Here is a 13,424-nt window from a genome sequence, read left to right as displayed (position 1 = left end):
AATTGATTAGAATTTTTTGTGCGAAAAAAATACATTAAGCCCCTCACCACACCATCTGACAAAATTGACTAGGAATCGCCTCTGGGATTTATTGATGTCACCATCGGCTGAGCCTTTGCAAAGGAGTTCCCAAAGCTATTATATGCATGCATTGCATCCGAGCATGTGGATTCAACAAGATTAGATGTTTCTTTGTTTGTTTACTGTGATTATTTAGATCTATAACTGTTGAGAAAATTGAAATTATTGTTTGTTCACTATGGACGTTTTAGCTATTTTAAAAAGACCACTCTAACCATTTTAGAAAGTTAAAAAAAATAAAAATATATAAAATAAACTAATTTTTTTAGAATGAACATTTTTGTAGGATTATAAATTTAGCTAATAAATTAACTTTTTAACTAACTCTTAAAAAAAACTCATATATTTCAAATAACTGCTGAGAAATCAAAATATAAGTAAATGAGCAATTAAAAAGTGATGAGGAAACAATGTGGAAATGAGGAAACCATGTGGAAATATGTTGTATAGTCATGTGCACTTACACCAAAACCCCTTCAATTTTTGAAGAGTCAATTTTGAAAAGCCAAAACTTTTTCATCTTTTGAAGAGCCAATTTTGAAAAGCTAAAACTTTTTCATCTTTTGAAGAGCCAATTTTGAAAAGCCAACCCATTTATTTTTTTAAGAGCCAATTTTGAAGAGCCAAAACCCATTCATTTTTTGAGGATCCAATTTTCCCAAAACTACTAAATTTTTCTGAGAAAAAAAAATGCATAAAAAAATTCTTGAATAGGTCTAAAATAATTTGGACAAAACGGATGTAAGGTTGGAATTAAAGCTTAAACTCGACTTTTCTGTTGAGAAATTCATGAAATATCATATTCCAATTTTTATAATCGAGTGATCAAAAGAAAGTGCCAAAGTCTTAAGGCCGGTTAAAATAGGGGTGTCCACACTCTTCACACATCTCGGCGTGGTGAGCTTAAAGCAATTGATGACAATCAAGAAAAAACTTGACAATAATTATTTCAAGATGAAATTAATAGTGAAAATAATACTATAATTGATAGTGAATATGAAAGTGATAGTGTAAACACCCCATTTTTGACCATCTTAAAGACTTGGATGTCATCATTTGAATGCTCGATGATTACGCTTGTTTGCGCTCGTTTGGAGTCCTCGAGGTTTTCGGCTGCGCGCCTTGCCCCTGAGTCTCTGAGCTCTTTTGGTTTTGTGCTTGTTTTAAGCCAAACCTTAGTGCCCCCTTTTGCTTGGAGGGAGAATTAGAGGTGTAGACCACTTTTCTCCCCTGCCAGCTAGTTTTCTCCCCTGTAGACCACTTGTGGTGGTTGGTCAGCTAGGGTGGGTGGTCGGTCGACCACCTTAAGTGGTCGCCAACCTGCCACCACCTTCTTCTCTTTGTGTAGACCACCTTTCCTCGCCCTGTCGACCAGTTTTTGTCCCTGTCGACCACTTTTGGTGGTCGGTCGGCTAGGTTGGGTGGTCGGCCGACCACCTTAATTGGTCGGCGGCCTTTCTGCACTTTCTGCAGATATTTTTGTTGCCATCTATGCCAACTGTTAGGCACAAAATGCATCCTCCCTACACGTGCAGGGAGGGATTTCAGCAAGCTTTTGCTTGTATCTCTATATAAGGAGAAGTGCTTCACCCTTAGAGAGGGTTCAGATTTTTTGGAGCAAAAAATCTACTCTCTCTAGAATTCTCTCTCCCCCTCTCTTTATTTTTGTGCTTGAAAGTGGGAGTTCTTGGTGGATTTGCAAAGGAACTCTTCATCAAACACCACCATCATTGAGCTAAGATACTTGAGAGCCTTATTTGAGTGACTATGACCTGATTTTGCCTCAGAAGTGGCGGGTTTTGAAGATTGGGCTTCAAGGGTGAGTAATAGCCTCTTTAAAGCATTATTTTCATTGCTTATTTAGCCACCTTTGCATGTTATTTTAGGCTTAGCTTTCAACTGAAAAAAGTTCTATTTTGAAGTGTTTAAAATAGTTGTTTAAGGCTTTGTTTGAGTTAGGGGTGGTTTCCCCCTTTGGTGGCTTGTTTTGCCTTGCTTTGTGCCATCTTTTAAGGCCTTTGAGACCATCTCTTTTTGGCCTTCTCACCACTGAAACTCAAAGGAATTTAAGTGGTGGAAAAGTGGTTTTGAGGTCCTAAATGGGTGGGGGTGGTCCCCCATCCTCTTCTCTTGTTTCCATGTGTTGATGGCCCTCCAAAAGAGCATGTGTTTCTACTTCTTGGAGGCTTTGTTTAGGCCCATTTTTGTGACTTTTCAGACCTGCCATAACTCTATTTTTGGCTGTCTTGGTCACCTCTTGCATGCTTCTTATACTTGTAGTGTAATCCTACTTGTAGCCTTGCAAAGTAACATGTCTTTGTGCCTTGAATTGGCTCCATCTCAGTATGTTTTTAGTCATTATTTTCCATGTCATAACTCTGTTTTGGGTTGGTTTGGTTGCCTCTTGCATGCTCCTTGCACTTGTAGTGCAATTTTGTTCACTAGCCTAGGGTATTCGGTGTCTTAGCCTATTGATCTAACATGTGTATGCTCTACTCCAGCACATTTTTGGCTTTGATTTAACATGCTTTAGGTCTGATTTGAGTGGTTTTGGTCATGCATGCTTAGCTTTGTATAGCTATAGTGTGATTGGCTTCACTAGCCTTGCACTTTGGAACCCCTAGCATGCTATATTTGTGATGTGTGCATGATATGGCTTCACTTGGCATGTAATTTCAGAGCATATGTCATTGCCACACTCTCACATTTTCCACTCCTTCAATGTGTTTGAGAGTTGTGTCTTCATGCCTTGTTGGCGAGCCATCAAACGTGCATATTTTCCTTGTGTTATATGCCTTGATCTTAGTATATTTCAGCCACTGTTTTGGCATATTTAACCTCTGTCCGGGGTTGGTTTGGTCATTTAGGCTTAGTATTGTATGCCTATAGTGCTATGCTCTTTGCTAGTCTAGATGCCTTAGCTTCTAAACATGCCATGCATGCATTGCTTACATGATGGAGCCTTGTACATGCCACTCTAGCATTCATAGATAAGCATGTTGTTTTCATGTGTGTTGCATTTCATTGTGTTTGGATTAGACGTTAATCCAAACACGAGAAATGAAGGGTGTTTCATACTTGAAGTGATGAAACGCACCTCATTTCTTGGTCGTCGTCCCGCCTGATTGTGCATGATAGGGTGGAGGCCTTTCGAGTCTTATGTGTGCATTCATTGAGTTTTGCGCAAGCTTGATCCTTTGGCCGCCATGCATTGAAAATGCTTGGTTGGCGGCTCGAGAGTCAAGTGCCATACTCCTTTGAGTTTGAGATATGATAAGGAGTGTGGAAGTGCATACATTTTCTTGCAAATATACTGTGTTGCCTCTGTCTGTGCTCTATTGTAGCAACATGAGGAATTTCAACCCTCAGGGGTGTTCTTGAGATCAGAAAGAAACATTCGACAATCGGTGTAATTTTCAAAGATTCAAAAGAGTGCAAATAGAGGCATCTCGAGGCAAGGCAGTGGATTTCTGGGAGGACGCAACCGAGCATGCATATCTCCCTCGCCCGCGAGGCCATTTATCGCTTTTGTTAGCTAGTTGTAGTTAATTACCTGTGCTGTAATTAATTTAGCTTAGTGCTTTGTAATATTCTAATTAGGTTAGATTAGCTAGTTATTCAATTTGGTTTGTAATAATTAATTAGCTAGAATAGTTAGTTAATTAGTTGATTTGTAATAATTAGCTTAGCTTAGTGTAGCTTAGTTTATTCATTCGGACTCTCCGTCGAGAGGGCAAATGCTGTAATAAGGGTGTGTGTGTGTGTGAATGTCTTCCAACCCCGCGTCTTTCTCCCTTTTACTTATCCGCTTTCGGTGGTTAGTTTAGGACATATTTCAATTAGCATACTTTACGCTTTGCATGTTTATATCATTCATTTGTCTTGCATGCACCGGGCTCGGCGCATCATTCAAACTGCATCGTATTTCAATACTTACTTGAATACGTGTTTCAAAGCATGTTATCAAGTGTTGCATTCATATGCCATCTTAGATAGCCGAGCCTACTTAGTTGCATTTTGCATGTGTTACATTAGGCATTGTTAACATAGCTAGGATCATGCATTGATTTCTAACTAGCTTCTTTTTTGGCTCGGAATACACTGTGAGTGTTTATGCTTTAGCATCCTTGCATGTGTGTAAGTGACTGCCATGATAGCATGCTTGCCATGAGGCTATTTTCTTAACTGCTATAACTGCATGAATGCCTGTGGATGAAGGCTTCATTATTTGAATTGGAACAATTCATCGAAATGTGAGTTTTAAGCCCACTTGAAGTATCAAAATCATGTTTTTCTAAGCCCACTTGAGGGTGGCAAATCCACGTTTTAGCCTACTTGCGAGTAGCATCTTCAAACCATTTTCGAAAAAACAAACATGAGTTATTTTGTTCCAATCTGCGTGATTGAGTCTATACTTGTATGCTGAGCGCATCACATAGTAAGTTAGCTAATAAATCGGAATAAGAACGCATGTGTTTTCAAAAACAACATATCATGTTTAGTAGAGGCCGATCTTTGATCGAGCGAGCGGGGGTACCCATTTCAGGACCTTCCCCTCTCGTACCCAAGTTCCCAAGCCGAGACAACTTTGGTGATGACGGACACGTGGCCTTAGGCACGAGTCAGGATTTCCTAAATTTTCCAAAATAAAATATTTAGGTGGCGACTCTGAAATCTGGCAAAGCAGTCCATGTTTGGCGCTTTTTGATTAAAATTGATTTTCCAAAACGATTTGCTGGATTTGGACTCTTTGGTGATTTATTAGTCTTACATTGCACTTTGTGAGATTAGATTCAGAACCGTGACAGGAGTCCGAACTCTAGTAGCTAGAACTACAATTTGCGCCCCTCGCGCGCGGAGCGGAGTTCGGGGCGGTCTACAAATAGTGAAGAAGAAGATGAACAATAGATCACTGATATCACAAACTATCAAGGCAAACAAGGAAAGAAAGGAAAATATATTCCGAGTTTAGAAAATATTAAGAAAGTGCTAGAAAATAATTTTAGCAACAACCCACTAAAATTATGGAAAAAGACAAGCCTTGGACAAAAATAGTGCTTGAGGATCCAAACTATGTAGTCAATGTAAAACTCATTAGACATAGTATTGAAATGATTAAGGAATTCGAAAAACAAATTCCTGACTTATTAAAATAAAAGTTAATACGATCAAATAAAGGTCCTCATTCTAGTCCTGTATTTATAGTAATGAATCATGCATAAAAATTTAGAAGAAAAGCTCGTATGGTAATAAATTATAGAGTTTTAAACAAAAATATCATAAAAATGGTTATAAATTACCTAACAAAGGCATTTTAATTAACAAAATTCATTTAGTCAATTTGTTTTCTAAATTTGATTTAAAAAGTGAATCACATGCTGAATAAAATCAAAGTGGTGGAGATATCACTACTAAGTTGTTGGTTTCAATAAATTGGAATGTAAAAGGTTTATTTTCTTGTTACAAGAACCATATCTTTAATTTTATGGATTTCAACTCTCCACTCTTTGCCTATAAAATGGTGTGGCTGCGTCTTATAGAAGTAGAGTTAAGAAGCAGAGTCTTATAAGTTAGTGTACAGGCGGTAAATTTCCTTTACTTCTGTACTCCTTGCCTCTGTATTCGTCTCACTACAAACGACATCGTTTCTCCTACAAACACAATGAAGGTGAGCTACCCGGCGGGTGTCATGCCGGAAAATCCCTCCGATGGTCTAGTTTAGCACCCTTCTCAAATATAGGAGAATAGAGAGAGTTATGAGCTTAAGATTGCTTACCTTCAAGAATGAAGTCAATGGCTTTTATACAGGCAAATATCTTTCTTGTCTATGTAGTGTGCATCACTCCCATTGTCTTAGGACGCGGATATTCTATTCTCTTATTCCCTTACACGTATGTACTTGTCAGAAGTAAACAACCTGACAAACAAAAATAACTTAGACAAGTCATAGTTTGTCCCCCATGTACCATTGGGGCACAAGTAGCACTCAACCGAGCCAGTCTTGGCTGAGCTAACTATAGCTCGGTTAAGCTCGTGACCCTCACCCAAGGATCCAGCGCCGTACTACTACTCATAGCCTGGTTGAGCCATTAGCTCGATTAGAGACACGCAAGCTCCCACCAGCCTTGTCCTCCAGCAAAGGCTTAGTTCTGCTCGGTTCATCACTGTCGACTCGACTTTCTTCGCGCCCTCTTTCGGAGAGCTCGAATTGGTCCTACAGTTTGGACTCCTATCATGGTTTTGAATCTAATTTCACAAAATGCAATGTGAGACTGATAAACACCAAAGAGTCCAATCCGCCAAATCATTTTGGAAATCGATTTTGAATCAAATAATGCCAAAACTGGATTGTTTTGCCAGATTACAGAGTCGCCACCTAAATATTTTGTTTTTGGGAAATTTAGGAAACCCTGACTCGTGCCAAAGGCCATGTGTCCGTCATCACCAAAGTTGCCTCAGTTTGGGAACTTGGGTACGAGAGGGGAAGGTCCTAAAATTAGCACCCTCGCTCGCCCGATCAAAGAATCGGCCTCTACTAAGCATGATATGTTGTTTTATAAACACGTGTGTTCTTATTCCGGTTATTAGCTAACTTTACTAGGTGACGCACACATACAAGTATAGACTAAGATCGCGAGAATTGGAACAGAACAACTCCTGTTTGTTTTCGAAAATGGTTTGAAAATGCCACCCTCAAGTGGGCTATAGCACGGATTTTCCACCAAACATGATGGGCTTAAAACAACATGATTTGCCACTTCGCAAAGTGGGCTTAAAACTCACATTCGTCGAATTGTTCCAATTCAAGCAACAAAGCCTTCATCCACAGGCATTCATGCAGTTAATCACTTAAGCAAATAGCCTCATGGCAAGCATGCTATCGTGGCAACACTCACACTAATGCAAGTATGCTAATGCGTAAAACTTACAGTGTACTCCAAGCCAAAACAAAAGCTAGTTAGATATATGCATGATTCCTAACTATACAAAATGCCTAATGCATCACATGCAATAATGCAATTAAATAGGCTCGGCTATCTAAGATGGCATATGAATGCAACAATTTGATAACATGCTTTGAAACACGTATTTAAAGAAGCGTATCGAAATACGATGCAGTTTGAATGATGCGCCGAGTATCGGTGCATGCAAGACAAATGAATGATGCAAACATGCAAGTATAAGGTATGCTAATCAAAACGTGTCCTAATCTAACCATCGAAAACGGTTAAATAAAAGGAAGAAAGACGTGGGGTTGGACGACATGCACACACGCGCACACACTTGTTACAACATCATGCCCTCACGAAGGAGGGTCCGAATGAATAAGTTAAGCTAATTATTACAAACCAACTAATTAACTATTCTAGCTAATTAATTATTACAACACAATTGAATAACTAGCTATGCTAAGCTAATTAAAATATTACAAACCAAATTAAACTAATTAATTACAACACATGTAAATAATCAACTATAATTAGCTAATAAAGCAATGAATTGGCCTTGCGGGCGAGGGAGACATGCATGCTCAGTTGCTTCTGTTTGCACCTTTTCTGTTTTCTGAATATCGAATCAACTTCCAAACTGCTTCTGCTCCAAAACAAGAACATTTTTGCACCAAAAATGGACTGATGGCCGGTCGGTCACAAAAGGTGGCTGACAACTACAAACATTGGCCGGTCGACTACCTCAAGTGGCCGGTCGGCCACCCTTTTTCTCCAAAATTCTGTTTTTGCTGCAATAGAGAGCAACAAAGGCAAAGCAATGTATTTTTCAAGGAATGTGTGTACTGCTACCCTCCTCATCATTTCTCAAGCTTAAAGGAAGTGTGGCACTTGGCTCTCAAGCCGTCAACCAAACATTTTCAAGCATGATGGCCAAACAACCAAGCTTGTACAAGCTTAATGAATACACACATAAGACTCAAGTGGCCACCACCCTATCATGCATGATCAAGGATGACGGCAACCAAGAAACGTGGCACGTTTCATCACTTTGAGTATGAAACGTCCATCATTTCTCGTGTTTGGATTAACATCCGATCCAAACACATGCAATGCAACACAAAGATTCTTATCTTGCTCAAGTTTTACTTGGTTCATTTTGCGTACACATTTTAAATTACCGATTAATCCTTTAACCGGTTAAGTCCAAGATGATTGTCCTCTAATGGGAAAGATGGCCTAAACCACAAATGTCTTGAGCATGAAAGAGGCCTCATGTTGTTGATTAAGAGGAACCCTCAAGAGAGGGTTAAAACCATTAGGCATGAGAACCTCAATTTCACACTCAAGCCAACAAGGGGTTCAAGACTACTTTCACAGCAAATTGAAAAGTGAAGAATAGAGGGAGGCTACAGACTTTTCAGTGCTGAAATGGCATGCAAAAGACACTAAATCATGTAAGCAACACATGCACAACATGTTAAAAGCCCAAAGCATCAAAACTAGTGAAGAGCATTACACTAGAGGAATGCAATATCAAGCTTAAAGGACCAAACCAGCTCTGGACAGAGCTTAAACATGCCAAAACAATGGCTAAGACATGCTGAAATTTAGGCATAAGAGGCAAGAAAAACATGCGCACATGATAGCTTGCAAACAAGGCTCGAAGCACATCCCTCAAAAGCAATGAAAGAGTGAAATACATGCGCACATGACAGAGGTTATGGTGCTGAAATTACATGTAAAATGAGACTATGACATGCAAACAACTCAAATACTTCATGCTCAAAGCCTCAAAACAATGGACTAGTAAAGACCGTTACACTATAGCCATGCAAACCAAGCCTCGAGGGACTTAACTGACTCAAAAAAGATTTAAAGCATGTCAAAACAATAGCTAAAATGTGTTGGAGTTAAGCTAACACAAGCTAGAACAATAGGCTAACTCATTAGGCATGCTAGACTAGTAAGCATAATTGCACTACAAGGGCAAGAAACAAGCAACAAGTGCTCCAACCAACCAAAAATAGAGTTGAGATATGGCAAAATATAGCCTAAAACATGCTTGAAATAAGCTAACACAAGCCACAAAAATATGCTACTTTGTAGTGCTAACTAAGCATGGAAGGGAGACTCAAGGTGGGGAGACTAACCCCTCCATTTTTGGACTTCAAAACACACTTTTTACCACTGAAATAACTTTGAATTTCAGTGGTTTAAAGACCCAAAAAGTTTGATTTTTACATGCTAAGAGATGATGCAAAGGCACATACAAATATGTAACAAAAAGGGGTAGACAACCTTTTAGCACAAAATGGCTTCAAACCAACATGTTTAGACCTAAAATTCAGAACTTTTTGTAGTTGAAAACTAGGCTCAAACAGCATAAAAAGATGGCAAAACAAGAGTGTGCAAAGAGCTTAAAAGAGGTAAGACTTATACCTTTGAAGCACAACACTTAAACAACCACTTTCTTGGCTCAAATAACCCTTCAACAGCCCAAAATAGGTCCCAAGATGCCTCAGCCCCAAGGTGGTCCAATTTGGTTAAGGGGTTATATGCAAATGTGTAGAGAATTCCCACTTTCAAGCACAAAATAGGAAGAGAGAGAGGATTATAGAGAGAGAGAGAGAGAGAGAGAGAGATTTTTAGAGAGAGAGAATTGTAGAGAGAGAGGATTTTTAGAGAGAGAGGCTCCCAAAATTTGCCAACCTTGCAATATGAGAGATATAGCCTCCATATATAGCAATATACAAGCCTCGGGTCGAAATATCTGATTAAGTGACAGTTGGAGCTTATGGAAGATAACTGGAGATAAATATCTACAAAATATCTAAGTTTGGGACATTAGTGGCCGACCGGCCACTTCAACTGGCCGACCGGCCACCCTTGTGGCCGATAGCAAAAATCTACTTTCCAGGTCCAAGTTCAAATGGACATATCTCCTTCATCTGGCAACAACTGTCAGCCACCAACACAACCTTATCCTCTATAAAGGCCTTCTCTTGCCATTTCTTTCGACAGAACATCATCTTTTCCATTGCTTTCTTTGAAAATGGAGATATTTCTTGCCGAGAGGCTCAAGGATTGGATGGCCACTTTGGATGGCACGAAAAAGGTAAATTTTCATAGTTTCGGCATAAACACTTTTTTTTCGTTGAGCTGTACTTCACTTTGTTTTTCGTTCCTTCATGCCGTTGTTCGATGTTGGAACCCGATTACTCATGTGTTTCACTTCGGAGCACAAGAAATGTGTCCTACTCTTGAAGGGTTTCAAGCATTGATGAAGTCCTAGCGCTTTGAGGAGATTATGTCTCAACCCCGTTTTGGCCATGCATGAGCTCTTGAACGGATGTGTGGGCTTACTTTATACGAGGCTCGATCCTTGGCTCATGACGGGGAGTTGGATATAACCGTCTTGATTCATCAGTTTTTCGGCATTAGAGACAGAGGTGACCTTCTCTGGGAAGGTTATCATCAACATGCTCTCTGCTTATGTTTACTTGCCATTTTCTACTTGCCCCTAGTTGCAGCTGAGCTAGCATTAGGTTGATAGAAGTGGCCCAATGCCTGAAGGAGGGTCAGAGTTGCATAGGTTTGGCATTAGCCGAAACTTTGGTGGGCTTGGATGCTTTCCATCGGCAGAAGACTTCTTAGTTTGTAGGGAGTCTACTACTTCTCTAGGTATTGTTTCCCTTCCTCTCTTATTTATAATTTCTCACATCACTTTGGCATTCACTCTCTATTTTCTTTCACAACCTTTTCCTTATTTTTTCTCTCAATGTGCATATCTCTATTATTTAATCTCTCTTCTTTTTCATCCCTTCCTAGGTGTGGTTGATGGATAAGCTGAAGGTGGTAAACCCTTGCCCCAAGTATTCGGCCAGATCCTACTTCTTTCGTCCACGACTAGTATATTTTCTCTTAGAGGGATTGTGGTGTGACTGGATGTGCAGTAGATCTGCGACTGACATTGCTTGGCGTTGCCCCTGGTTAAACTTGATCGAGATGAGCTATAGCATGTCCTGCCAACCGGCTATCTAGTTGATCGGTCTTACACATTGCATTTTCTACTTCCCATTCTGGTTCAAACGCCAGTTTGGACGTGATCAGACTCGTCCAGATGAGGGGGTTAAATACCTTGCTCCATTTCCAATTCATGCTTCGTACTTAGCTCGATACCTTGTCACTTGGAGGACGAGAGAGCTTCTGGCCCCTGCTGCTAGCTCCAGTTACGCCTTTTCCGGCGAGTTCTTGGCATGGCTTGAGGATGAAGCGCAAATTAGGCCATCCTTGGCTGCAGGGACTTCCGAGAGGGAGAACAGGAGGCAGAGGACTAGCACCTGACTTATTTGCACCCTCAGTTTATTTCTTTGACTTTTCTTTTCAAGTTTTTATGATGTAAAAGCAACTTTGATTTAACCCAAGAGTTGGGGGATGTACTTGTGTTGAAATCATGGAATTAAAGTTGCGAGCATTGAAAATTTCCCTTTTTGGTCTAAATAATGATCTGTGTTGTAAAAGGTAAAATTTTGAGAAAATCAACTTGATTAAAACTTTTCAAAACAATTTTTGGAAACGACCACTACCTGACATACATGGAATCAGTCCTTAAGACATACAGCCCTGAATCAAAAAGATCGTAAATGCCCATAACTATAATCACTGTTACTGTTCTAGCTTGCAACAGGCCTTTCTACCAAATGGAGGTAACATAACCAAGTTAACAGATGATGAAAAAAAATAGACCGATCAAACAAATGGATAGAACAATTGAGTTGGAGATGGTTATAGCCGAACTTTGAGATAAAGTTGCCTAAGTATCCCAAAGATGGGAATCAAGCCTTACGTAGTTCGATTTGGATTCACTCAAGTATTAACTCTCTCCTTTTGTGTTCTAACTTTTGCCAAAGTCACCTTTCGAGTTTTCAACCTTGTGAGCTCTTTTTTTCTTTATTTCCAATTTTTCATGCTCTAACTTTTGCCTAGGTTGCCCTTTCGGGTTTTTGGCCTAGCGAGCCTCTCAAGGATAGTATTTCTTTAACTTGTCCATGTTGATCAGCTGTAAGAACTCTAAGCCATCCAAATCCATAAAGATAATCACCCCTCCTGACCAGATAGATTTGATGATATAGGGACCAGTCCAATTAGGTCAAAACTTGCCACTAGGGTTATGGATGGGAGCTTGATTGTCCTTGAGGACTATATCTCCTTCTTTAAGATTCCTAGATTTGACTCTCTTGTTAAAGGCCCTAGATATTCTGCACCGATACCCTTGGATGTGATATAATGCCTTTAACCTCCTTTCATCAAACAACATCAATTCTTCGAACCTACTTTGCTGCCAATCCGCCTGTGCTAACTGACACTCGGCCATGATTCTCAGCGACGATACTTCGATCTCAATTGGCAAAACAACTTCCATCTCGTATACTAAAGAGTAGGGGGTTTCCCCCGTAGATGTTCAAATTGACGTTTTATAGCCCCAAAGTGCAAAAGGCAGTTTATCTAGCCAGTCTTTGTAGGTTTCCACCATCTTTCGCAGGATGTTCTTGATATTCTTGTTGGTGGCCTCAATAGCTCAGTTGGTCTGTGGTCTATATGTTGATGACTTGTGAAAAGCCACGTTGTATTTCTCGAGCAAATCCACCACCTTTTTCCTGAAGTGCGAGCCATTATCCGAGATGATCTCATTTGGTACCCTATACTTGCAGATGATGTTGTTTCTGATGAACTTGGTCACATGTGACGCTATCAATACTGAGTAAGACTGCACTTCCACCCACTTAGTAAAATAGTCGATCGCCACCAGGATAAACTCATGTCCATTTGAGCTCTTTGGTGAGACTGCTCCAATGACATCAATTCCTCAGACAAAGAAAGGCCACGGCGAAGTCATGTTGTAGAGCTTTGGCGAAGGATATTTATGCGATTTGACATTTGTGACATCGTCGAACAAAGTTGATACAATCCTTCTCCATGGTTGACCAATAATAGCCCTGCATGAGAATCTTTCTGGCTAGCATCACACCATTCATGTGTGCATCACTCTCCTCTGTGGATGGCCTCCATGAGACGTTTCGACTCCTCTTCTTCAACGTAGAGCTTGTGCATTCCCAGATGGCCTCTTTATACAACTTATTTCCGCAAATGATAAACTGGATGACTAGACGCTATACTCCCTATTTATCCTTGGCATTTGACCATGCTGGATACGCATCATTTTCCAAAAAGTTCCAAATGTTATAATACCAGGGGTTCTTGTCTTGAACTTCATCTATTACGGCTATTGTCTCATAAACAGGCGTATACTTTTGTTCAATGATAATTGGATGCATTTTCACCCCAAGCGGTATGTCTGCCATGGAAGATAGAGTTACCAGCGCATCAGCAAAC

Source organism: Camellia sinensis, chromosome 5, assembly GCF_055761805.1.
Source record: "Camellia sinensis isolate YWXY chromosome 5, ASM5576180v1, whole genome shotgun sequence".
NCBI classification, from domain to species: Eukaryota; Viridiplantae; Streptophyta; class Magnoliopsida; order Ericales; family Theaceae; genus Camellia; species Camellia sinensis.
The sequence above is the reverse complement of the archived record's forward strand: the minus strand, read 5'-3'. Positions refer to the sequence as shown.